The sequence below is a fragment of the Lynx rufus genome, unplaced genomic scaffold, assembly GCF_022079265.1.
Source record: "Lynx rufus isolate CCGP_SWC_20201006 ecotype Redwood Valley unplaced genomic scaffold, mLynRuf1.p SCAF_10, whole genome shotgun sequence".
NCBI classification, from domain to species: domain Eukaryota; kingdom Metazoa; phylum Chordata; class Mammalia; order Carnivora; family Felidae; genus Lynx; species Lynx rufus.
Genome location: NW_025814824.1, coordinates 76790788 through 76817118, shown reverse-complemented (window position 1 = coordinate 76817118; position 26331 = coordinate 76790788). Strand labels below are relative to the sequence as shown.

Sequence of the window (26331 nt, the reverse complement as noted above, 5' to 3'; positions counted from 1 at the left end):
TGGTCAGTGGCAGAGTCTGGATTTGAACGCAGATCCGTAGAACCCCAAAGCCAGGCTCTGAAGTACAACACATACGGCCTCCATCACTGAAGCTGGCTGCGAGAACACAGCATGTTGGAGTCTGGAGTGGTGCCTATAAGGTCGGCCTCTGAGTTCCTGTTGCTCTGGGACAGGGACAGGCAAAGGGTGGTGTCTGAACAGCCAGCATTGCATCCTTGGAGAACTGGCGAAAGATGTAGACTCTTAGACCTCGCCACTCTGTGAGGGAGCCCAGCAATCTGCATTTTAACAGCTTCCTGGTGATTCTGAAGGCATGATTGAGTGAGAGAGCTAGGGTACTAGGAAAATATTCCCATCCTTGGCTCCTTTGTCGTGGAATCTCAGAGCCAGAGACACCTGCCGGTCACTGATTCCGGCCCCTTTTGGAGCTTTTTACTGCCTGTCTGGTCTCTCTTGTCTTTGATACTATTCTATTTCACATGGGTAGTCAGAGTCAGCTTAGAAGAGGTGGAGGGCTGAAAGCTTTGTAAGCAGGCTCTAGGGAGCTGGGACATGTTTTGTGTGGAGCATTGAGCTATGGCATATGTCTGAACCACTGAAAGTGAAAAGACAAGTTCCATGGCCTTCTGTCTTGGCCCTCTCCTCAATAAGCCCACCACCGATTGATAGCCACTGCCTGGAATGCCTTGTTGACTTCTCAAAGGCATTTGCTTAAGTTGGTGTTCAACAGGCAAGGTGTCTTTCTCTGCCGGGGCCCTGGCAAGCCAATTAAATCATGTATCCACTTATATCTTACCTTGGACCTCTCCTCTTTTTTCACAATGTAGATGGCGAAGTGCACCCTTTGAAGTCCTGCACATTGTGCAGAAGGACTTTGGCTTATATGCGTATCTCTTTGTGAAATTAGCTTGGCCTTCCACCCTTCCATCCCACCCACAGGTGGCCATAACTGTAACGTGAGTGATATGTGCCACTGGTGGATGGCATGGAGTCTGGGCCATTTACTTATGCTGACCTTGCTTGGACCTGATCCTGGATGTGCCATTTCTGTGTGTCATCTCTCCTCCATGATGTGCTGAATCGGGCAGAATCTAGCTCGTGATAGGCAGATCTGGCTGCCTGCTCTCTTGATAGGACCCATTAGCATTACCAGAAACTCCCCTCACCCCTGCAAATGCACCTCTCTACTGCAGGTGGCATGGCCTTAATCCAGAAGCTTGGGGGTCTACTTTATGAGTCTCCTAGTTGGCACTTGCCATGACCTCCACACAGTATTTATTGTGACCAGTGACACTTACACTGCAGGGTCCAGTGGATCAAATGGTACACGTGGCAGGTTGTTTGCTCCACAGTCTGCTCTGCTGCAGAACCTTTTCCCAATCTGTGACCCACTTGGAGCTGGGGGCTTCCATGCTACTGGGAAAATGGGTCAGGGCAATATCCCTACATGTTTAACATGGTGCCTTTAGAACCCTAAGAAGACTACCACGTATTCTGCTTCTTTCCCAGAGGTGTGAACTGTAAGAGGCAGGAATTTCTCATTTATTTTGGAACAGATATAGGACATACCACAGGCCATAGAAACCTAAACCCTTCACTGATGTGGCAAACCCCCAGTTCTTCATAGGATTTATATCCCACCTTTTGGATCCTGTCTATCTTACCACCTCTTGAATGCACTTTCCCTTTCTTGTTCATCTTGTCCAATCAGCATGATGCATCAACAGAGCAGACCGATGTGATATTCTGCAGACTGGCCTCATGATCCATTTCCCTTCAGACTGGGCTGATGGAGGGTAATGTAGCCCTGGGGCAAGACTGTAAATGTGTAGTGGTGCCTACCCCATGGGAATGGAAACTGCTTCTGATCCTCCTTCCAGATAGGGATGGGATAAAACTTATTTTCTAGATCAACAGCCATAGACTCAGTGCCCAAGGCTGTGTTAATTGGCTGTAGCATAGACACCACATCTGGCAGCTACAGTTGAGCCAACAATTTGTTTGAGTTTGTGGTAGCTCACTGCCATCCTCCTGGATCCATCTGCATTGTTAAAGGACCAGGTTGGTGAATTAAATGGAGATAAGATAGATACCACCATCCCTGCATCTTTAGGGTCGTTAAGAGTCACTTGCCACATCCATTACCTTCAGGATGAGATACTGGTTGTGATTTCCTCTCTTGGCTGGGGATGGGAATGCCTCTGCTTGGATAAGGATATGGAAATGCCCCATTAGGATAGTTTATTATAATAGAGGAACAATGGGAAAAAAACAAGAGAACAGTAGAAAGCGGGTTCTGCCACTCCTTACATCTGTCTGTGTATATTATGCACTTGGGGACTGGGAAATGGTCATCTCATGCAAGAGTCCTCATAGGGGAGGACTCCAGTCGGTTACCTGGCAGTCCATACATTCCCCATTCTAAATAAGCCTTGGGTTCCTGGGTATCAGTGTCAACTTCTATCCAACTATCTTATCTTTTAAAAAATCTGGATATTCTTGGCGATATGACTACCCAAATAACAGACCATAAGACTCTCTGAGGAAGACCTGGAGAAGCCATTGCTGTGCACACTTGGTGTAGTTTTGCAGTCTTCCTTATGGATACCCAGCCTCTCCTTTAGCCAGTGGGTTTTGTCTGAGAACTGGTTCAGGTCTAGAAACCGGGCATGTAGTAGAGGCTTAGCAAACACTTGCCATCATAACAGGATGACTCATTTGGCCGGAAGTGTTCAGAATGTGTGTAGGAAGGTGGAGTTTTCAGTCATTCACAAACAGATAGGACAAAATTTTCCTATGAGCCACCACTTTCTTCTATTTCAGGGTTTTGTATCCCTCCCTCATACCCAAAAGGAGCCAAAATATTTTGTAATTGTTCGGCACTTCACAATTACATAATCTCTGAATACAAATCATTTCCTTTAATGTGAAGTAATAGCTGTGCAGTGCTATGAATTATCTTTTCACATTCCAGTGCTGTTCATCTGTTCACCTCCACCTGGTAAAAATCTACCTGTAGAAAAGATTCTAAAGTCAGGCTTCATCACCTTCCTGGGAAATTGAGGGTAACGGACGTGTCATCCTGGGATCCCTTAATTTTTATTACTCACAAATGCTTAGAGAAGAGCTGGTGAGGCAGGAATCAGGGTCCGTGTTTTTCAAGTTACAAACAATAAAAGAAAATAATTTAGAAAGAGTCAAAGAGGTTAAGTAATTTTCTCAAAATTGCACAGCAAGGAAGAATCTGAGGTGGATCTCATCCCCAGTCATGTGCGCTTCCTAGAACTGGTAAGGGTAAACTTTGTTATTAACTGTGGAGTGGAAAATTCTGGAACCAGTGGACGAGGGGCTCTGGTGAAGGAGGCATTGGAGGGCCGGGGCCCTGGAGACCACTCCTGGACTGCCTACCCCATAACACAAGCCCATATGCTCCTCCATGGGGGCCCTCCTGCCCTGGCTACACCAGGCCTTGGCACCCTCACTCTGTAAGCCTGAAGCCATGTCCTGGGAAATTCAGAGCAATTTGGGAAATAACACACTGTGCCCAGCAAAATGAAATCTATCCTTTTTTCATTTCCTTTGCTTCCCCAGTGAGCTCCTCATATAACCAAATAGGTGAGTCCCTGAAACGTATATGTATTTGTAAGAGATTCCCAGACCTACCTGTAAATCCTGTCTTTGGAGTGGGCAAGAAGGCTGATAATGTGTAATTTCCCCTTTGGCTCTGGAGCTTTGAGCTTTTCTACATGTTTTCACCTGCATTATCTGTTCATTCATTCTATGGATATTTATGGAGTGCCTACTATATGCCAGACACTCGACTAAGTACAGAGTACCATGATGGAAAGACCGAGATCCTAATCTCCTGACGGTTCTATAGTGATGGAAGAGAGAAGCAACAAAGATACGGCCTCATCTCAGATAGTAATAAATGTTATGAAGAAAATAAAGCAGAGTATAGAGTGTGTGGGAATGGACTAAGAGGGTATTTCAGGTAGGGTAGTCAGGGAAGGCTTCTCTAAGGTGACATGTGAGTAGAGGCCCATACGAAGTGGAGAAAGAACATTCCAGGCATGGAAGGAGCAATGTCATGACCTTGAGACAAGAACAAGGTTAATGTGTTTGATGACCAGCAAAAAGGACAGGGTGAACGATGCATTGTGAGTGAAAAGGACAGAAAGAAATAAGGATGGATTGGTTGTTCTCTGGAAGAGAATAAAGGGGACCAGTATGGCTGCCATGTTTTGGCCTGATTAAGTGCATGGCTGGGGATTGTTTTTTCCCAGATGGGGATGGCTGGCAGGGTAACGGGTTTGGGAGAAACCAGCAAGAATTCTGACTTGGCCATGTGAGAATTCCTCAACTGAATAATGGGTTTACAAAATATATGGGGGAGGATATAATTATTTTTCTCTTACGAGAAAGCAGAGAAGGTAAATGACTGACTTAAAGCCACATGGCAGCTTTGATAGAATGAGGACCCAGGACTCCTAAGTTTTAGTTAATGAGTTTATAAAACTTGTCAGGGAATCCATTTCTGAATGACAGTGAAATCACTTAGCACTTTTGCTCTTGTAGGAGGCAGGGAGAGGTTGGAAATGACTCTTTTTTTTTTTGGCCTAACAGTGTTTTTTAAAAGGGGGTTCACCTGCCTTCTGCCCTGCTGTCATAAGATGTGGGAACCCTTGGGTGGGATCTAGCACCAGAGGGATGCAGTTCACCCTGGGATCGTTGTGTCTGAAACGAGATGCAGTGTGGTGGTTTCTGCTTTGAAAAGATGCTGTTTTCTACTGGGATGGAAATGTGGGAGGGCTGAGTGGGGAGTTGTAGTGAGGAGGAAGGAAAAAGCAGACCTGCAGCGCATGGTAGGGTATTTCTGTTTGAGATTAACAGGCCAGTAACTCAGCAAACAGGATTAAATTGGAAAACATCTCTTCAGAGCATCTGTAGCATGACACCATGGGGGATGCTGGTGAGAACAACCCCTCCTACTTCATTCCTTCTGGCCAACACTTGTTAGAGCCTACTGGGTGCCAGGTACTTCACTGAGAGGTAGCACCTACTGGGTGCCAGGTACTTCACTGAGAGGTAACACCTACTGTGTGCCAGGTACCTCACTGAGAGGTAGCACCTACTGCGTTCCAGGTACCGCACTGAGAGGTAGCACCTACTGGGTGCCAGGTACCTCACTGAGAGGTAGCACCTACTGCGTTCCAGGTACTGCACTGAGAGGTAGCACCTACTGGGTGCCAGGTACTTCACTGAGAGGTAACACCTACTGCGTGCCAGGCACCTCACTGAGAGGTAGCACCTACTGGGTGCCAGGTACCACTAAGGCAGGCAAACATCCCCGTCAACATTTTGAGATGGTTTGGGGAAAGTTTTAACCACCTCCTGACAAAGTCTCCCACTCTTACCTAAGACAACTTGATTGGCACAACTCTGGGTATTAGACAGCTTTGTTTTTCTTTTCCTTCCTCCCTCTCTCCCTTCCTTCCTTCCTTCCTTCCTTCCTTCCTTCCTTCCTTCCTTCCTTCCTTCTTTCTTTCTTTCCTAACTTTACTTCTTTTCCCTGCTCCCTGAGCTGTTTAAAACCCTAAACTTCTCCAAGGGAGAAAAGAAGGAGTGCAAATAGCAAATTGAATTTAGTTTCTTTTCACTTGGACCAGAGCTAATTAAATATGGCATTTGCGTAGAGCCCTTCATGTGTCCAGCACGTAAAAGTAGTGGGCTTTTCACAGAAAAGGAGACACTGTGTTTCCTTGTCCCAAATAGGGTTCCCTTCTCTCTCTCCTTCACCTGTCTGAGGCCTTGATTGATCTAAAAGAAAGCTTCACTGTTAATCTCCACCAGTCACCATTCTTACATGTCCACAAGAGGTGTCCGGGAAGAGCGCTGGATGTAGGGAACCAGAGGTGACTGTGAATTGGCTCTTTTACTGTTGTCACCTGGACACAGGACCTTGCACGTTACTTCTATGACCCTCTGCTCATCCTACTTATGGCATGGAGTTGTTAAATGGACTTAAATGATGAATGGAAAAGTGTTTTTTTGTTTGTTTTGTTTTGTTTTTGTTGATGCCTGCCTCCCAAACACACACGCGCACGCACACACACACACACCACGAACACACACGTGTACTGTGTGAGAATGATCGTGGTCATCTGGCAATCAAGAGATAACTGTACTGGCCACAGGGCACCCATTGGGCCACAGGAGGTAGGTGGATCCCTGTGTAAACCTGACTTGGAAAGAGGGGCTTTGCCAAGATGTTGGAGTCAGGCTTCCACAGCTGCCTCCCAGTATCCCAATCCTCTAGACTTGCAGTGAGCAGCATAAGATGTTTCTGGTGAACTCTTGTCCATTAACTTTGTCTCCTGCTTTGCTCATCCACAGTGACAAAGATTATTTAAGGTAGCAGGTACTTGAATCTGATGTTCTAGATTATTTGCTTGCCTACTAATTTTTTTTTTTAATTTTTCTGTGCCCAGAGAGATACATGAAACGCAGGCACTATGGTGCCTCCACCATGCCTCAAAAGGATCTGTTTTCACCAAGATTTACGTAGGCCACTCAGAACGCCTTTCTTGTGTGCATAAGTCCACATGCCTTGTTTAGTTTACACTCACACCAGCCAAGCCAGATGCTCTTACTGTTATACAATGATCTCTCTCCACTCTCCTGCCTCCCTCCAGCTCCACACCTGATCTGGAATCCTGACCATTCTCAGCACCACCCCCAGGATGATGGGAGCAAGCCCCTACCATGTATCCCCAGCATGTTCCTGCACTGACTTATGTGATGACCTTGTCACACTTGATTCTTTCCCCTGGTTTCTTTAAATTTTTTTTAATGTTTATTTATTTTTGAGGGAGAGAGAGACAGAGCACGAGTGGGGGAGGGGCAGAGAGCAAGAGGGAGATACAGAATCTGAAGCAGGCTCCAGGCTCTGAACTGTCAGCACAGATCCCGACTCAGGGCTCGAACCCACAAGCCGTGAGATCATGACCTGAGCCAAAGTTGGACTCTTAACCAACTGAGCCACCCAAGTGTCCACCATCACCTGGCTTCTTTACCACTTTTCTTCATCTGAATATGAGTTCCTTGGCTGGAAGGACTATCTCTTATTAATAATAGACCCATAGCCTACTGCACAGGACTGACATATAGTAGGTATCCAATAAGTGTGTTGTGTAAATAAGCAAATAAAATGAAACCACAAGTATTTGCTCAGTATTAAAAGGTTTGAAAATTCTTGTAAACCTTGCAACAGTACTAAGAGTTGATGATATTCCTATTAGAGATGTAAGACTAAAGAGTTGAAAGAGGTCAAGTGACTCACCCAAGGTCACTGTTACAAATGCTCATTGCTGCGTAGTAAATTACTTTCAACATGTTGGTGGCTAAAAACAACAATTATTTTACCCACAGTTTTATGGGTCTGGAATTTGGGAAAGGCTTGGCTGAGCAATTCCAGCTTGGAGTCTCTCATGTGGTTACGGTCAAAAATCGGGGGGTGGGTGGGAAGGGCGGGCACTGCAGTCTTCTGACGACTCAGCTGGGCAGGACATACACAATGGCCCACTGGATGGCCGACAGCTGATGCTGGTTGTTGGCTAAGGGATCCAGCTGGGGCTGAATCAGTGCTTCTACAAATAGCCTCTCCAACATGGTAGTCTCTAGGTAGTCAGACTTTTGGGAGAGCTGCTGGCTTCTCTCAGTGTAGCCCTCCAGAGATAACCAGGTCAAAGAGCATGGCCTTTTTTGACTGAGCCCTGGAAGATATTTAGACTTATCTCAACCATTCTCTTTCAGTCAAAACAGTAACAAGCTCACTGAGATCCAAAGGGATACACACACACACACACACACACACACACACACACACACACACACACACAATGACTTTTGCATACACAAAACAACACAGAGCTAATGCAGTGTATCAATCAGCAAGGACCTCAGTTCCCCAGATAGCTACACAAGAATTATTTCACTAAAAACACAATTGATGGTAAATTAGTGGATTGTCTCTGTTCCAGTTTTGTGCATGAAATGTAGAGGAGGAGGGAGAACACTTATCCCTCTGGGATTACCTCTCTGCCCTTAGGTCTGATCAACAAGAATAGTAGTCTTCAGAAACAATTCATTTTAGAAATTCATATCTTATTTATACATTTAACCAGAAAAAGGATGCTTGCCTAATCTAACCTGACATAAGCCGGTTTATTTTTTTTTAAAGTGATTTCTGTTCCTTTAAGAAAGTTTGTAACATTACTGAAAGTGAAATCATAAAAACAAAAATTTCCTGTAACTTCATCATCAAAATACTACCGACGTTTTAATTTGTCTGTAATTTCTTTCCAAGCTTGAATCATATTTTTCTATATGCAGTTCAGAGGTCAACTTTGTTGAAGTATACTTTGTGTACAATAAACTGCATCCATTTAGAGTATACAATTCAGTGAGTTTTGGAAGATGTATATACCAGTGAACATTTCCATCACCCTCAAAAGATCCCTTGTGACCTTTTTGTAGTATACTCTTCTTTCCACTCACAAACATCAGGCAACCACAGGTCTGCTTTTTTCTCACTCTAGATTGGATTTGTCTTTCTAGAATTCCGTATGAATTGAATCATACGGTAAACATATATATGACCATACAGATAATCATGTATTCTTTGTGTCTGGTAGCTTTTACTCAATGACTTTGAGATTCGTCTGTATTGTTGCATAGGTTGGGAGTTACTTCTTAATGCTGAATAGTATTCCATTATATGGATATGCTTTATTTATTCACCCGTTGGTGGACATTGGGGCTGATTTCAGTTTTTTGCTATGTGAGTTAAGCTTCTATGGACATTCATGCATAAGTCTTTGTGTAGACATATGTTTTTATTTCTCTTTAGTAAATAACTAGGAATGGAATATGTGGGTCCTATGGTTGTTGTAGGTTTAAGTTTTTGAGAAATGGTGGTTGTTGTTATTTTTCTGAGTAGGTGCATGATACATATTCTCATTAGCAGTGTATGAGTTTCACCTGTTCCCAAACGTTGCTGTAATTGGTAAGGCTGATCTTTTTTTCTTTTAAATTTACCCATGCTAAAAAACAACAACAACAACAACAAAAACAAACAATTCTAACGATTATGTAGTGGTGTCTCACTGTGGTTTATTTTTCATTTCCCTGATGACTAAAGAGGTTGAATGTCTATTTACGTGTTTATTGCCATTCTTTGTTTGTAAAAGTATTTCTTCAAAAGCTTGTAAATTTTTAACCAAGTTTTTTGTCTTCTTCTTATAAAATTATAAGGAGTCTCCATATATTCTCAACCCAAGTCCTTTGTCAAATATATGTACCGTATCCGCCCCCTTATCCTCGGTTTTGCTTTCTGTGGTTTCTATTACTTCTGATTAACTTCAGTTCTAATTAACTTCTGATGCTCCTGACAGCATCAGAAGGTCACAATTAGCCTCACAGTTCATCACGCCTGCGTCATTCACCAGCCTCGTTTCATCTCATCATGTAGGCATTTTGTCATCTCATGTCTCCCAAAAAGAAGGGTGAGTATAGCACAGTAAGATTTTAGGAGAGAGACCACATTCACATAACTGTTATGACTGTTCTATTTTATTATTATTAGTTATTATTGTTATCATGTGCCAAATTTAAAAATTAAACTTTATCGTACGTGTGTGTGTGTGTGTGTGTAGGAAAACATGTCATCTATCTATCATGTGTGTGTGTAGGAAAACATGTCATCTATCTATCGTGTGTGTGTGGGAAAACATGTCATCTATCTATCTATCTATCTATGTATTTATCTATCTATCTATCTATCTATCTACCTATAGGATTTGGTATATCCGTGGTTTCAGGCATCCATCAGTGGTCTTGGAACATATTCCCTGTGGATAAGGGGGGACTACTGTGCTATAGACACATTCTTCTCTTCTACAGTTTGCCTTTACTTTTTAACATTGTGTCTTCAGAAGAGCAAGGGGTGTCTGGGTGGCTCAGTTGGTTAAGCGCTCGGCTTCAGCTCAGGTCATGATCTCATGGTTCATGAGTTCGAGCTCCGTATGGGGCTCTGTGCTGACAGCTCAGAGCCTGGAGCCCACTTTGGATTATTTTTGCCTCTCTCCGCCCCTCCCCTGCTCATGCTTTGTCTCTCTTTCAAAAATAAATAAATGTTAAAAAAATTTAAAAGAGCAAAATGTTTTCACCTTTATATGATTTGTGTATGTATGTATATATTTGTGTATGTGTGTGTATATATATATATATATATTTGTGTATGTATATATAGTGTGTATATATATATATTTTGATATATTTCTGTGTATATATATTTTTTTTCTTTTATGATTCATGCACTTGGTTCTTTACCCAAGATCTTTGTCTGTCCCAAAGTCACAGAGATTTTTCTCCTGTTTTCTGCTGGATGGTTTATAGTTCTAGGATGTACCCTTAGTTCTGTGATCTGTTTGAGTTAGTATGTGTGTATGGCATGCTCTAGGGCCTATGTTTATCTCTTAGCATCTGGCTGTCTGTCTGTTCCAGCAGCATTTGTGGAAAAGGCTTTCCTTTGACAACTTTATCAAAACTCTGTTGTGTATATTTCTGAACTCTGTGTCATTCATCTATATGCCTCTGCTTGTCTTGGTTACTATAGTTTTTTTTATTTTTTTAATGTTTATTTTTGAGACAGAGAGAGAGTATGAGCAGGGGAGGGGCACAGAGAGAGGGAGACATAGAATCCAAAGCAGGCTGTCAGCACAGAGCCTGACGTGGGGCTCGAACTCACCAACCGTGAGATCATGACCTGAGCTGAAGTCGGACGCTTAACCGACTGAGCCACCCAGGTGCCCCTTGGTTACTACAGTTTTATTGCAAGTCTTGAAAACAAGTAGTGTAAGCCCTCCAATATTATTCTGTTTTAAAATTGCTTGAGGGGTGTCTGGGTGGCTCAGTTGGTTGGGCGTCCGGCTTTGGCTCAGGTCATGATCTCATGGTTTGTAAGTTCGAGCCCCACGTCGGCCTCTGTGCTGATAGTTCAGAGCCTGGACTTTGGAGTCTGTGTCTCCCTGTATTTCTGTTCCTCTCTCTCTTTCTTTCTCTCTCTCAAAAATATTAAACATTAAAAAAATTAAAATTGTTGGGCAAGTTTAGGTTATTTGCACTTACCTATAAATTCTTAAATCACCCTGTCAATTTCTACCCAAAAAAAAACACCCCCCCCAAAAAAACACAAAAAAACCTCCCATTGGATTATGAATAGGATTGCATTTAACCTACAGATATACTTGGGGAGGCGGGGGGATGGATAATGACATCGTAACAGTGTTGAGTCTTGCAGTCCACAGGCATGGCATAGCTCTCCATTTATTTAGGTTTTCTTAAATTTTTCTTAGTAGTTTTCTGCTGTTTTCATTGAAGAAATCTTGTATACCTTTGATTAAACTTACTAAGCAGTGTTTCTTGCACTCTTCTAAATGGAATTGTTTTTGAAATTTCATTTTCCAATTGTGTGCTGCCTATGTATAGAAATACAGTTGACTTTCATATATTAATTAACCTTTTATCTTTCAACCATGCTAAAGTTACTTATTCTAATGGTTGTTTTATAGGTCTCTTGTGATTCTTTTTCTAGATAATCATGTCATCTACAAACAAATATACTTTTATTCCTTCCTTCCTAATCTTTATAGCCTTTTCTCTTTTTTTCTTGCCATATAGAAGGGGCTAGAGCCAGGATGTTTCCATAAGTTTGATTTCCAGCAGTTTGACTATCAGTGTGGACCTCTTTTTACCCGCCCCGCCTCCCCCCGCCATGTTTATCCCATTCAGTGTTTCCTGAACTTTGTGAATTGGCTAGTTTCATATATTTCTTACACCAAAGTTGGTAAATCTCAACTATTATTTCTTTAATTTTTATTACTCTGTTCTCTCTCTTTCTGCAACTTCACTCATCCATATTTAAAACTTTTGATATTGTCCTATGTTTCCCTTAGACACTATTTAATATTTTTCATTATTTCTTCTCTCTCTTCTGAGTATAGAATTTTATTAATCTACCTGCAAGGCCAGTGATTATTTCCTGTTATCCCTATTAAGCCCATCCAGTGATTTTTTTTTTAATTTCACATATTTGTTTCAGTTTTCAGTTCTAAAATCTTCCTTTGCACTGTGTGTGTGTTTTTCTGCTAATAATTCTTGTATTTTTTTATTCATTGTAATCATCTTTTTCCTGTTGAGCACAATTACAGTAGTTGTGTTAAAAGCCTTGTCCATCTGACTGTCTTGCCTGTGGTGAACAGCCACTCAAATCTCAGCTGTTTTTCTTTCTTTAGCTCTGCTGCTTATAATTTTCCCGACCTGTGTGTGGCTTGGAGGTCAGCCAGAGACGTGGGCAAGGCTTCACATAGATTATGAGACCCTCTCTGGATCTCTTCTTTTCTGGATTCCTCCTTCCCTCCCTGGCGGCAGTGGTTGATCTGAATCCATCCACTGGGTCCTCACTCCAGAAAAAACACAGGTTTTTTTGATGTTTCAGTTGCCCTGAGCCAGACTGAAACTGTGATCTACCCTCGGGATAAAGCTTGAAACCTGAGAAATTTCCCTGTGCTGCCTTCTTTCTCCAAGTTCAACTACTTTCCAAAACACACTTGTTTGTATTTACTTTCTAGAGCCCTCAGGTGGTGGATTTTGTTTTTCACTTTGTTCCAACTTTATTGTTATCTGGAGGAGAGTAGGCCCATTAATATCTTACTCCTCTGGACCATAAGAAAAATCTTTGCTATATTTAACAGTAATCACTTTGTAAATACAGACTTTATGATTTTACCCCCATTCTTAAAATTAGTATTGGATACAAGTATTTTCTATCTAATTATCATCAAGGCCCAGTTAATGTTCCAACATAATTAACCATTCCCTTCAAGTTGGGCGTTAAGGTTATTTTCCATTTTCCTATATTTATAAATAACGTTGCAATGAGTGTGATGCTACATAAAACCTCTCCTATATTTAGGATGGTCTCCTTAGGGTGAATTCCCAGAAGTGGGTCAAAAGGGATGACTATTTTTTAAGGCTCTTTTTTATTTTGCCAAATTGCTTCCCAAAAGGGCCATACAAATTTGCAGTGCTTGCAACAATTTAGGAAAATGATTATTTCATAAAACCTTTGCCAGTGCTGGATATTATTAAACCAAGAATAACACCTCTATTTCAAAAGATGAAATATTATAACCAAGAATTTATGAATACACATATATATGTAATATTTTAATGTGAGAGAAGAGATTTTCCTGGTTTTGTGACCAGAGACTCTAAAATGGAATAGATGTATTACAGAGAGGAAGACTCAGAAAAATGAAATTCTTAGCAAATAATCACAGAGAATTAGAATGAAGGAGGGATTTGGGAAGCATTGAGGGAGAAGATGTATTTGCACAGGAACTAAAAGATTTTTAAAAGGGCCAAAAATGTGTAACTGCTTAGCCCAAACTTATGAAAATAGTCTCCAAAATGCTGAGCCTTCAAATTTGTCAGTTCATGGTGGGAAATTCTGAAAAACAATACAAAAATAACAAAAAATAAAACAAGCTTTTAAAATTGCCTTTGGAACAATAAGAACAAGAAAATGATTGTCCCATTGCATGAAACAACTGAAACCTTATTACCAGATGAAAGTATAAAACTAAATTCATTCTGAATCTGTCAGATCTGTCACATATATCAAGAAGAAAATCTGAAAACTAGAAAAGGGAGAATAAAGATGTTTCATAAGAAATGCAGTTCGAACATATAGAGGAAGTAGTAAGTATTTACTTTGAAGTGTCTGCCTCAATTTCAGTCCCCAAACTCAAGCAAATTACTTTTCCAGGGCTAAAATGATTTGACAATATGTATTTAGAACACAGAGTTAGTTATATTCTTGGAGGAATCAAGGTTAAGTAGAAAAGCTTCCAAAATTCTGAAGGAGGACAAATCATACCCTCCTTTCAAATGGGTGATGAAACACCTTTGAAACTTTGATTTGATTTGCTTTTGATTCTCAAGAACAACGAGGCCATTTAGCCAAATTCACATAGTGAACGTGTGAGAAGGGAAGTTGGAAGCTCTCGGAGCCATCATGGGTTCACTAAGAATAAATCATGCTGGGCAAACTGCACTTCTACTTTGGACAGGTGCAGGTATATCAGAGACATACTACAGGCACAGGATATCTGAATGCCAGCAAGCTGTTTTTCAAAGCTTTTCTCATAGGTGTATTGCTTTTTATATGTGTTTATCTGAATAGTCTCTCTTCCCAATTAAATGCAAACTCTGTGATGTCAGGAAATATTTCTGTTTCACTCCACCAATGCATATCCACTTTCTGGCATGTCATAAGCTTTCAACAGGACTTTATTGAATGGACAATAGTTTGTTGTTGTTTCCAAAGGAGGAAATTGTAGAGTGTTTGGTAGTATAGTCAGATTGTCCAGTTTTATTCAGAGTTTTCCTTAAGTGACTAATGTCAATCTAAAGAGAGTTCTGTAAGAGCTGTCCGGTTCTATTCTGCACATAGTTCTCTTCAACACTAGTCTCTTTGCCTTAGATCAGGGGAGACCTGGCATGGTACACCAGGAATAGCAAGAACCACAGTTAGACTTCTCAACCCATCATTTCTCCTTACTGGCTATGTGGCCTTTCCCAAGACAAGTAATCCCTGCAAGCATCAATTTCTTGATAATCAGCATTAATTTGTACTATACGCTTGACATGTTGCAGACACTTAGTAACTATTCATTCCTCTTCTTACCTCCTGTTCCTTTTCATTTTTATCCAGTTCATAGAGGCCGTCTAGTCTGGGAATAGTGAAAATATGAGATTACAGGACCAGGACCAAAAAAAATATCTTGAGACACTAGAAGAAAGGGCCAAAATACACAGACACAATTTGGTAGTATAAATTTTCTTTACTTTGGTTTAGAAAAATCAATTGTACAAATACATGATGGGAAAGACTTTATTTACGGTGCTTTATTTATGGTGCATGTGAACAAAGAACTGAGAACATGTTGAATCCAAGTCAGCTGCCAGTAAAGCGGGGACAGTCCTTGGCTGCATTACTATAAGCCTCATGTTCTGAGAAAGAGAAGTGCTGGTCCATTTCTTCTCTGTGTAGGTCAGATCATACCTGGGTTATGATGCCTAGTTCTGGACATCACAAGTCAAAAAGGACTTGATCACTTCGGGGTATGTTGAAAAGGATATGACAAAATGATTTTTGAGATATGCGATGCATATCAAAAATACTAAGGTTGGAAAACCATGATGTAACACCCAGTGTTCTAGAAGGGGTAGTGAAATAATCAACTCCTGTATATAACTAATCAGGATGACATTGGCATAACCTTCCTGGAGGACATCTTGATATGGACCAAAAACTTCAATTAAATATGTCCATACCCTTTGACCCATAAATTTGTCTTTTTACTCTCACGAAAATTCTACACATGGATGCACAAGGATTCTACACTACAAGGATGTGTAGAAAGATTTATCTTTAGGAACATGTGGTGTGATATTATAGTGAAAAATTGGAAACAATATAAAATTCAAACACTAGGGAATGATGAAATGCATGATGATACACTGGTACCATGGAATATATTGCAGACATTAAATGATACTGGAGTCACTACTTAATGACATGGGATAATGTATATGACATATTTTATGTAGCTTCATTTTAATTTCATAAGAATCTCTGCTCATTTTCAGGAAAAACAAAGGAAAATAAGAAAGGTCCACAGAAAGAAGAAAATCTCAGTATTCAGAGAAACTCGCTATTAACACTTTGGTGGATATAGGATGTAGATATATGTACAGATGAAGATATTGGTATACACATAAAGCTTGGTATAGATTAGATATGTGCATATACACACATGTGTGATATATATGATTTATATAATAGCAAAAGTGCTAAGCATATAGCTGGATCCCAATATGTATTTCTGACATACACGAATGAATCAATTTAAGCTTAGATATTTTTAAACAAAACTCACAAGATGTACTTATGTTATAAGACCATAAAATCTAGTTGTGAAAACATATGCATAATGCATAGTTAAAAACTAGAAAGGAGGAAAACCTGTTGGGAGGGAGAGTATTGCCTTGATTATTATTTTCTTCTTTGTGCCTTCCAATTTTTGTTTTCTAATTTTCTACAATATATAGACATTGACTTCATAATCCAAAAAAAGTCCTAATTTTGTAACACATGTGTTATAAGGAATGACTGAAGGTGTTAGGAATATCTGACTTGGAAGGAAAGATTATAAGTGGGCACACGTGCCATTTTCAGGCAGCTGAAGTGCCATCATGTGGGTATGTAGAATAGCTAGAACCTGTGATTCCAAAAGGCTAGGCAGAGTCTAGAGGGTGGGAATTGCAGGGAACTTGATTCTTGGCCAACCTCATGGACCGGAATCTGATCTCTTATTGTTACAGCTTCTGGACCTGCCCCTGTATTCTCATCTCTGTTCCACCATTTATGAGCCATGTGACCTTGAACAAGTCACTAGTGGTGTCTCTGACCCACAGTCTCTTCATATTGCAAGTGGGCGTGGCAGTACCTATCTCATCCATTATTGTGGGGGTCAAAGGAGCTGCCATTGCTGGGAAGCTAGTCAAGGTGCTAGGCGTTCTGTGATATTTGCTAGATGTCAATGCCTTTTCCAGGCATACAGCATGTTAGTAACAGGATAGACTTAGGACCTGGGTCTCTGAACATCCAGGTCACCTTTCCATTGCCTAGGGATGCCATATGGTGACAAGTGGGAAGGAGTGTGGATATTTTTGTAGCACTGGACAAGGGGAGTGTTCTGGTTACCTCCTTCTGCACAGCACACCACTCTAAACTTAGTGCCTTAAGATAACAACCACCCTATGCTCATGGATTCTAGGAGTCAGGAATTCATAAATGACAAAAGGAAGATAGACGGGTTGTCCAAGCTCCACAGTGACTGGAACTCAGCTGGAAATACTCCAGCATCTGTGTATGATTCAGGTGTCGGGGGGTGGGGGGAGAAAGCATCTGGAAGTTTCTTCTCCCGCATATTTGCCACCTGGACTGGGGTATCTTGGCCGCTGGGGTCAGCTGAGACTGTTGATGGCACCACTGTGTGTGGCACCTTCATGTGGCCGAGACCTCTCAGGGAGCAGTGGCAGGTTTCCAAGAGGGAATACGCATCTGAGAGTCAATGTTTCAAGAAAGCCAGGCGGAAGCTGCATGGCCTTTGATAACCCATTTCCAGAGATTATGCACCCATTCCTAGAGAAGTTGTGTCACTTCCTCTGCAGCCTCTTTATTAAAAAGACATCCCTGAGGTGACCCAGATTCAAGGGGAGGGAAAGCAGTCCCCACCTTTGATAGGGGGTGGCAAAGGTCACATTGCCAAAGAAAGTGTGGGGCGGAACATTGTGCTACAGCCATGTCTGCAAGATGCAGCCTCCCACAGGGAACAACGGGATGTTCCAGAAGACAAAGCTTTCCTTTCATGAGATGCTGAGAGAAGCTTAGCCGCAAACCTTCTCTCCCACATAGGTAGTTCTTTGGGCCACAATTTGGGGACAAGTTGAGATAGCTCCATTCTTGAGGTGGGAAGATTACCCCTGGGATGACGACCATATCACACTCATGTTCAAGTGAGGAATGGGCATAAACTGCAGCATTAAGACAATTTATTTTTTTAAAAAAGTAACTTTTATTAAGTGTTTTTTAAAAATTACCAAGCATTAGATATTCGTGGAAGGAAAATCCTAAAATGCAGATGAACAATAAGAAAAACATTTTACATACCCCAAATCTTAACTACTCAGAGAATAACCACTGAAGTACCTTAATATATTTCTTACAATATCTTTTTATGCATATGTGTATGTGTATACATATATTCATAAGCTTTAGAGGGTATGTATTTTTAAAACAGAATAGGGTCGTTTTACACTGAGAGTTTTGCAATATGCTTTTTAAAATTTATTTTATAACTCTAGATCATAAACATCTCAGATTGACTTTTACTTTCTTCTTCTTTATTTTTTAAATTAAAATATGTTCATTTTTTATTACACTCAGTGGAATTCACAGCAAATATGAGCAAGTGTGTATAAATGCACATGAGTGGAATCTTTCTTTGCCTTCTTCTCTGTATGTTTTTTCACCCAACAATATATCATGGAGAGGTTTGCATGTCACTAAACATACATTTATGTCACTGTATTTAATGGTCTCATGAAAGTCTATTTTAAGGACATGCCATCATTTTTGTTTAAATTCCTCCCCTAAATGGTCCTCTAGTAGGTCATTTCCATTTTTTTCCTGAAATTATTAACTATCAGGTTTAATTATATTTTATTACAAAGACACTTTTTTAACCATAATGATCTATTTTAAAAATTCAACATGAGGGTCCCTGGGTGGCTCAGTTGGTTGAGTTTCTGACTTTGGCTCAGGTCATGATCTCACAGTTCGTGAGTTCGAGCCCCATGTCAGGTTCTGTGCTGACAGCTTGGAGCCTGGAGCCTGCTTTGCATTCTGTGTCTCCCTTTCTCTCTGCTCCTCCCCTGCTCACACGGTGTCTCTCTCTCAAAAATAAACAAAGGTTAAAAAAAAATTTTTTTTAAGTAAATAAAAATTTAACATGAATCTCAAGAGTACTGCAGAGTCTGTTTTCCTGGGGGATCAGGTAAATCAGGGTTCGAACTCAGGTCCTGCTACTCATTGGCTGTGTAACTACAGATAAGGAGCTCAGTCTGTCTCTGCCTCTGTTTGCACATCAGGAGGAATAGGGATAGCTGTAGTCACCTCTGGGCAAAGTGCCTGGCCTATAGCGGTGACCGGTGACCAGTAGCAACTGTGGTCAGAGCCTCTCCAGGTGCTAGATGCCTATGAACATCTGTGTTTAGCCCTGGAGCTCAGAGCAGCTGTGAGTTGTGTGGTTTGGGGGAGGGGGCATGCATGGCAAGTTTTAGCCACTTTTGTCCTTTTCCAGCAACTGGCACCATTTGTATTCCCCAAATGGTTGGGGGGTCAGATGGGTTTGCACATTCCCAAGCTACATATTTCTCTATCTGGTGCAGTTCTGGACAATCTAAAAATGCAATATCGCTGTCACCAGCTCGAGGAAGACACGGGGCCTGAATAATTTAACATGTCACCACCATCCATCATGATACCAAGAGCGCAGGAGATAGAGTGCAGAGGGGTGGGCCGGCCAGAGGCTGGCACGGCAGGTTTGTGGAGGAGCAGCACAGTCAGAGAAGGCAGATTTGCAAAGAAGAGCAAGGAGTTAATTCTCATAGACCCAGCAAAGATCATTGATCTTGCTCTAGACTTTCCCATAATAAGATTCGCAGATTGCTCAGATGCCTTGATTTGCCCCAGAGCACACCTAGGGTAGGTCCTTTGTGGGTCATCAAGTCTCTTTGCCCTCCTGAAAGCCTCTAAATACCTCTGAACATCTTTGGTTTATTTATCAGTGAAATTGAGATGATTCTTATGTAGAAAGTCTAGCATCATGCCTGGAATATCTTAATTGCTTCCTCACCAGAAAGTGAACTCTAGGAATTCAGGAAGTTTTTGTCTGCTGCCTTCTCTGTTTTATCCTGACTGCCCAAATAGTGTTTGGCACAGGGCGGGTGCTTGGGCAATAACTGCTAAATGAATGAATGCATAAAGGAGTGAGTGTCGTGATTACTTGAGGTGGCCCAAGGGGTCTCCTCAGGACTCAGAATGCCTGAGCTTAGCACCAGGCAACATGGCTTTGTAAGTCCTCCCTCTGTGTCCTGACTTGCCTCCTCCCTGTCAGAGGGCCTCTTTGTTTTGGCTTTTTTTTTTTTTGGTTAAAGCTCACATAACATAAAATCAACCATTAACTATTTTAAAGTGCATAATTCATTGTCACCTAGCACACAAGTTTGTGCAACCGTCACCTGCGTGGAGTTCCAAGACCTTTCCATCACCCCAGAAAGAAACCTCATATTCCCTGGCAATCACTCCCTATTCCTCTCCTCTGTCTGCCCAGCCCAGGCAACCACTGTTTTCTGTGTCTCTAGATTTACTAATTTTGGATGTTTTATATAAATAGAATTATATAGTATGTGACCTTTTATGTCTGGCTTCTTTCCCTTAGCAGAACGTTGGCAAGGTCCGTCCATGTGGTAGCAGGCATGAGCATCCATTTATGGTTGAATACTATCCCATTGTAAGGATAGACCACATTTTGTTTTCCCATTCATCAGTTGATGGACATTTGTGTTGTTTCTACCTTTTGACTAGTGTAAATACTGCTGTATCAACATTCATGTGCACGTATTTTTTTGAATACCCTATCTTCAGTTCTTTTGGGAAATGCCTTGGGGCAGAATTGCTGGGCCATGTGGTAATTTGGGGGTTAGCTTTTTTTTTAATTTTTTTTTTTTTTTGAGAGAGAGAGAGAGAAAGCACATGAGCAGGAAAAGGGCAGAGAAAGGGAGATAGAGGACGTGAAGCGGGCTCTGTGCTTACAGCATAGAGCCCAGTGTGGACCTAGAACTCATGAACCATGAGATCATGAACCGGGCTGAAATAGGACATTTAACCAACCAGGCACCCAGACACCCCTGGCTTAGGTTCTTAAGGAACAGTCAAACTTTTTTCCACAGTGGCTACACCATTTGACATTCTCACCATTTCTCTACATCCTCTCCAACACTGGTTATTTTCTGATTATTTTGATTATGGCCAACCTACTGGATATGAAATGGTATCTCATTGTGGCTTTGATTGGCATTTCCCTAGTGACTAATAATGACACATCTTTTCATGAGAACAGAGAGTTTTTGAATCCGACAAAGTAAGGTTCAAATATGGCAGTTCTGCCATTTGTAAATTTTGTGATCTCCGATAAGCAACATTGAGAATCTGAATGTTGGCATGCCCCTCAATAAAATCGAGGTGATTCTTCCCTCCCGGGCCTCTTGTGAAGTGTAGATGGGCTACTGCATATAAAGTGCCCAGAGCAGTGCTTATCACACTAGAGAATGTGCTTAGCTCGTCTTCTTCAGGCTGTATTCCAGACCCTTCAGGACCAGAGGAACCAGGGGCCCATGAGACAAGGACAAAGAAGCTGCTGGGTCTTCTCTTCTCTTGCCAGTCTCAGGCCATTCTCCCTTTTTCTCAGCCCTTAAATGGAAATACTTGAATACTCCTGTGTAATTATTGGCTGCACTTTACTTCACTAAATCACCAATTTCATATTAAAATGTTAGCAGAGGGGACCCTTTTCTATCCATCTGAATCATTTCCAAGTCAGTCTGTAATTGGCCTGTGTCCCCTTCAGATTATATGGACACTCAGAGGCTATATGACTTGGGTGTCTGCCACCTCCATAGGATGTCACAATAGACAGGGAGTTAGTACTCCCACCCGGTGGCACTTCCTGTTCTTCTGTTAAACTCAGGCAAGTATTGAATAAATGAGGAATGTGCCCTCCCCCTCACTTCTTTGGTCTTTATGCTGTTTACATACATTATGTCATTTCCCTCATAATGAGCCTGTGAGCTGAGAGTTTATTATCCCCCCCTTTCAAAGATGAGTTCAGAGAGGTTAGGTACCTCGCCCAAGCTCACACAGCTAATAAGTAAGACCTCAGATCAGACCTGCTGCCTGACGCCAGTACCCTGGTGTCTTTCTACAAAAGTCCATTACCTCTCCTGGCTCATGGATGAAACCAGTGTAGAAGCCTATGAGACTCTAAGTGCTTGAGGGCACAGACAATGGTTATTGTCTTTTAATGGGACCTGAGCTACACCATTTTTCATTCAATTCACATTAAAATAAAAAAAAGATTCAACACCTTAGTGGGGTCTGTGACTTACTCATCTCTCTCTTGTACTCGGATCCTGGCCCTTAATTATGCTTAGTAATATCTGTTTTCTAATGCCTCCAGAAGTGTGCGCTCTGATGTAGTGGGCACTTAAAATGCAGCTAGTCTGTATTGAGATATGCTGTAAGCATAAAATAGACACTGGATTATTAAAACTTATCATGAAAAATATATAAAATATGTCAGTAATAATCTTATGTTAATTACATATTAAAATCACAAGATTTTTTAACATACTGCATTAAACACAACATATTCTGAAAATGAATTTAACCTGTTTTTTTTTCCCTTTCTAAAATGGCTGCTAGGACACTTAAAATGACATATGCACCTTACATTATATTTCTGTTGGACAGGTTGGTAGAGAGAAAACCTCTCTGATCTTCAGCTTCTACTTTGGGAATGGTAGCTTGGTACCTACAGGAAGGAGGTGAGGTCAGAGGTGTGGGAGTGGGGAGGGACTGGAGAAGACTTCATGGTAGTCAGGGGTGTGATCTCCATGTGCTTGGGCATGTGGAACGGTGGAGCATCACTAGGATCTAGCGAAGCCTGAATGGAGTCCTACCAAGAGCACACGTTCAGTGGTCCCTTGGAGAGAAGTGGCGAGAAGCAGCAAATGCTCCCTGGCGTTGGGGGCAGGTAACACACCTGCTAGCCTTCTCAGGTCAAATCGTCAAGCTTTGCCATTTCTCTGCCTCTGGGTACACACACGCACACTCTCGCGGGTGCACACACACGCGCGCGCACACACACACACACACACACGAGCATAGTTTCCCAGGTTATTTTAGCCATGAGGCCAGCTTTGCCGGTAGACAGACCTGATTCAGTCTCAGCTCCCTCACTTACTATCTGCCATCAGCTCTCTGAAACATGGTTCATTCACCAGTAAGACAAGGTTCATAATGCCTTCCTTACAGGTATGGCAGTGGACGTTACATGAGCTATCTGCTCATATTTTATTGTATGCTGGCATAGAGACTAAAGGAGTAGACTTTGCAGTCACTGCCTGGATTTGCATTGTGGTTCTGCTACTGACAAGCTGTGTGACCCTGGGCCAATTACTTACTTCCCTTGTGCCTTCATTTCCTCATCCATTAAAAAGAGAATAAAAGTAGCAACCTACCTCCTAGAGTTATCGGTACAGGTAAAGGGTTAAAACAATGCCTGGCAGAGACAGTGCTATGTAATAGTTAGCTTATTATTATTATTATTGTGTTAGAATTGTCTGGCGACTCTCTCTCACACCTGCTAGACTGTCCCAATAGAGAAAGAACCGACTCCTGTCTGTCATGGTCACCATGGCAGGAACATAATAGGTCATTTGTTTGGGAGAGGAAGGAAAATGAGAGAGAGAGGAGAGAGGAAGGAAAATGAGAGAGAAGAAGGGAGGGAGGGAGGATTTGGCTGTAAAGCTTTAAGTAGGGGGTAAGGTAGAGAATTGAAGGAAATATGGAGGTAGATTCCTGACAGGACAGACTCCTCCCTTTTTTTCTGCTGCCCCAGACACAGCAGGAAGTATGACAGATGCTTCCTGCACATAAAGCAACTATTTTATCCCATGCCTTCATTTTCCTGTTGGCCAAGAATTATGTGTAGATGACCAAAAGCCTTCCTTTCCTTTCCCTTTCCCTTTTCCTTTCCTTTCCTTTCCTTTCCTTTCCTTTCCTTTCCTTTCCTTTCCTTTCCTTTCCTTTCCTTTCCTTTCTTTCCTTCTTTCCTTCCTTCCTTCCTTCCTTCCTTCCTTCCTTCCTTCCTTCCTTCCTTCCATTTTTTCCCCTCCCTCCCTTTTTCCCTCTTCCCTTTTTCTGTAACAGGAAAATATTTCAGTGGCAATGTAAAAACTGACTTTTGGACACCTCTGCTCTTCCACTGCTCCCAGAGTGTCCACAGGGCCATGCCATCTCCTTTTCAAAGGAGAGCCTTTAAGTGAGGGACTGTGTCTAGCACAATCTGGGGTCTCCTGCTGTCTCCAAGCCCTATCCTTAATTGCTGGGAAAATGGTGATGTTTACACTAAGAGACAGGGACAAGGCCAAAGATACATTTGAGGACAAAGATCAGACATTGTTGTCGCCTATACTTTTCCCATCCATTACAACATGCTGTCTCAGGGGAGGGAGAGGGCAGGTATTAATCTTTCCATTTTCCAGAGCATTAATTTGGGAAGGGCGTGTCACAAATGGCTGAAAATTTGAACTTGGCCTCGGTTACACGTGGGTACCAAGTCCTACTTCACTCATTATTAGCAAATCACTTTTGTCTTCTGAACCTTGGTTGCCTCATCTGTAAAATGGGCTGATATCAATATACCTCCCTCCAAGGAGTACTGTGAGTTTGGAATAGGAAGGTGTATGTGAAGCTCCTACCACAGTACTTGGTGCCTTGATGCTTTAAGGACCGTCTGCCTTCCCTAAGGTTCCCTCTTGAGTTGTTTCCAGGAAAGCAGTTTGCATCTAGAAAGCTCACATGTGGAGCCGGACAGACGAGCCTTGAATCTGAATCCTCATACTCATCAGCTGTGTGACCTCTGGCACCTAAGTAACTTTGCCCACACAGGTCCTTGTGCCTTTCATGATCTATTTTGTTAATTACACTTTCCTTGTGAGAATTTCATGATGAGGATTGTAGGCAGTAACATACAGACATCTAGGCACAAAGCAGATCATTCCGCATGTTGCTGGAATGGATGAATGCATGCACAGTAACCATATTGTAGATAGAGTGTCTCAAGCAGGGTTTCCATATACCGAATGCCATTTCAGATGCCCTATAGAGGAAATGACATAGGAAACTCTCTCTTGAGTTGAGCAATGTTTCCCTCTGATGTATGTTTTTCTGTTCCTCGCGTAAGATATTCAAACAGGTAATAGGTTTGTTTGTAGGGCACTTGACTCAAAAGTTACAAAATATTTGTAGTGAAAAGTGGTCTCCCACTATCCCTAACCTTCACCCTCTTCTGCATCCAGGACAGCCACTTGTACTAGGTTTTTGAGTCTCCTCCAGAGACAGTCTATCGATGTTAGTGTCTGAAGCTTCTGTACCTGAGGCAATTTCCCCAAACAAAGGCCCTTTGCTCCCCTGCCTGCCCCCTTGCCCCCAACACTCTCTGCAGCTCTCCCCTGACTGTATCCTCTCTGGGCACAGAGTTTACTAATGCTTTAATCCCTCTCTTCACACACTCTGTGCTTTTTTGTTAGTGATTACATATATATGTGTGTGTGTGTGTGTATGTATATATATATATATATATATATATATATATATATATACATACATATATATAGCACAGAGCAAATAAAAATTATCTGTATTCCTCCCTGCACAATTAACTGCTCCTAGTATTTTGGCGTATATCCCTCTGGTTCTTTATCACTTTTGGAATCCACTGTTTGTAGTGTGTGAATGCCTCGCCCATCGGCCTTCCTGTTCCTGAGTGTGTCCCTAAACAGCCCTTGCTCCCCTCTCTTCCTCTGTATCCTCAGTGTCCCCTGCCTCACCCAGACCCTCGTCGCCTCTCGCGAAGGGATCACTGAGCCTTGCACCTGCTTGCCCTCTGCGGCACCCACTCTGAGGCCTCTGTGGTATCTGTCGTGGCACGTGCAGCTGATGAACTCCTCCTCTTGCCCTGGAACCTTCCGTGACGCCCATAGGAAGGCCCCTGGTCCTCAGTGTGGCCCTCAGGGACTTCCACCATGTGGCTCCAGTGATCCTTCCAGTCAGTACTCCGATCAGCGTGGCCTCCGCCCGCCCCGCTTCCTGTCCCCAGGGATGCTCAGGCTCTTCCCTTTACCTGCAACTCCATTTTCTGCCACTGAAGCCCCATTCATCCTTTCAGCCCTGACTTAAAATCCCCCTTCCTCCATAAAACCTTCCCAGGTCCTCCGTGTGGGGATGGATTGCTCTCCCCCATGTTCTCAGCATCTCATTGTGTGGAAAAACATAACCATGAATTAGGTTAAAGGCTCCTTAGGATCCCATTTATCTCGTTGACTAGCTTACGATCCCCTGGCTGGCACGGACTGGGCCGTATCTATCTTTGGATCTCCAGTGTCTCACTCTTGGCCTGGCATCTAGTAAGCACTTGCTTGAAATGTGTATGAAATTAAGTTACCCGAAGTGTTTTTTTAGAGGCAGGCTCATCATATGAAGCAAAAACATAGCTGTCAGTTAGTACCCACCACAGACCAGATATTTTATATATTATATCTCCTTTAATCGTCAAAGCAACCCTACAAGGTCAGTAGTAACTATCCGGTTTGGTTAAGAAACAGCCCAGGGCTCAGAGAGGGGAGGTGTCCCTCAAGGTCACACAGCTCGTGGCTACCACGTCATGGCTAGAACCCAGATCTGCCTCGCTGCAGAGCCCAAACTCCTTCCATAAATCATGCCAGCTTCTGGGT

At 42.2% G+C, this 26331-nt stretch overlaps 1 protein-coding gene across 3 annotated transcripts in view; it reads left to right on the top strand.

Annotated features, from left to right (window-relative positions):
• The window catches only part of ASTN2 (astrotactin 2), an 882297-nt gene that overhangs the window by 282628 nt on the left and 573338 nt on the right, over positions 1–26331 (top strand). The window lies entirely within an intron of this gene.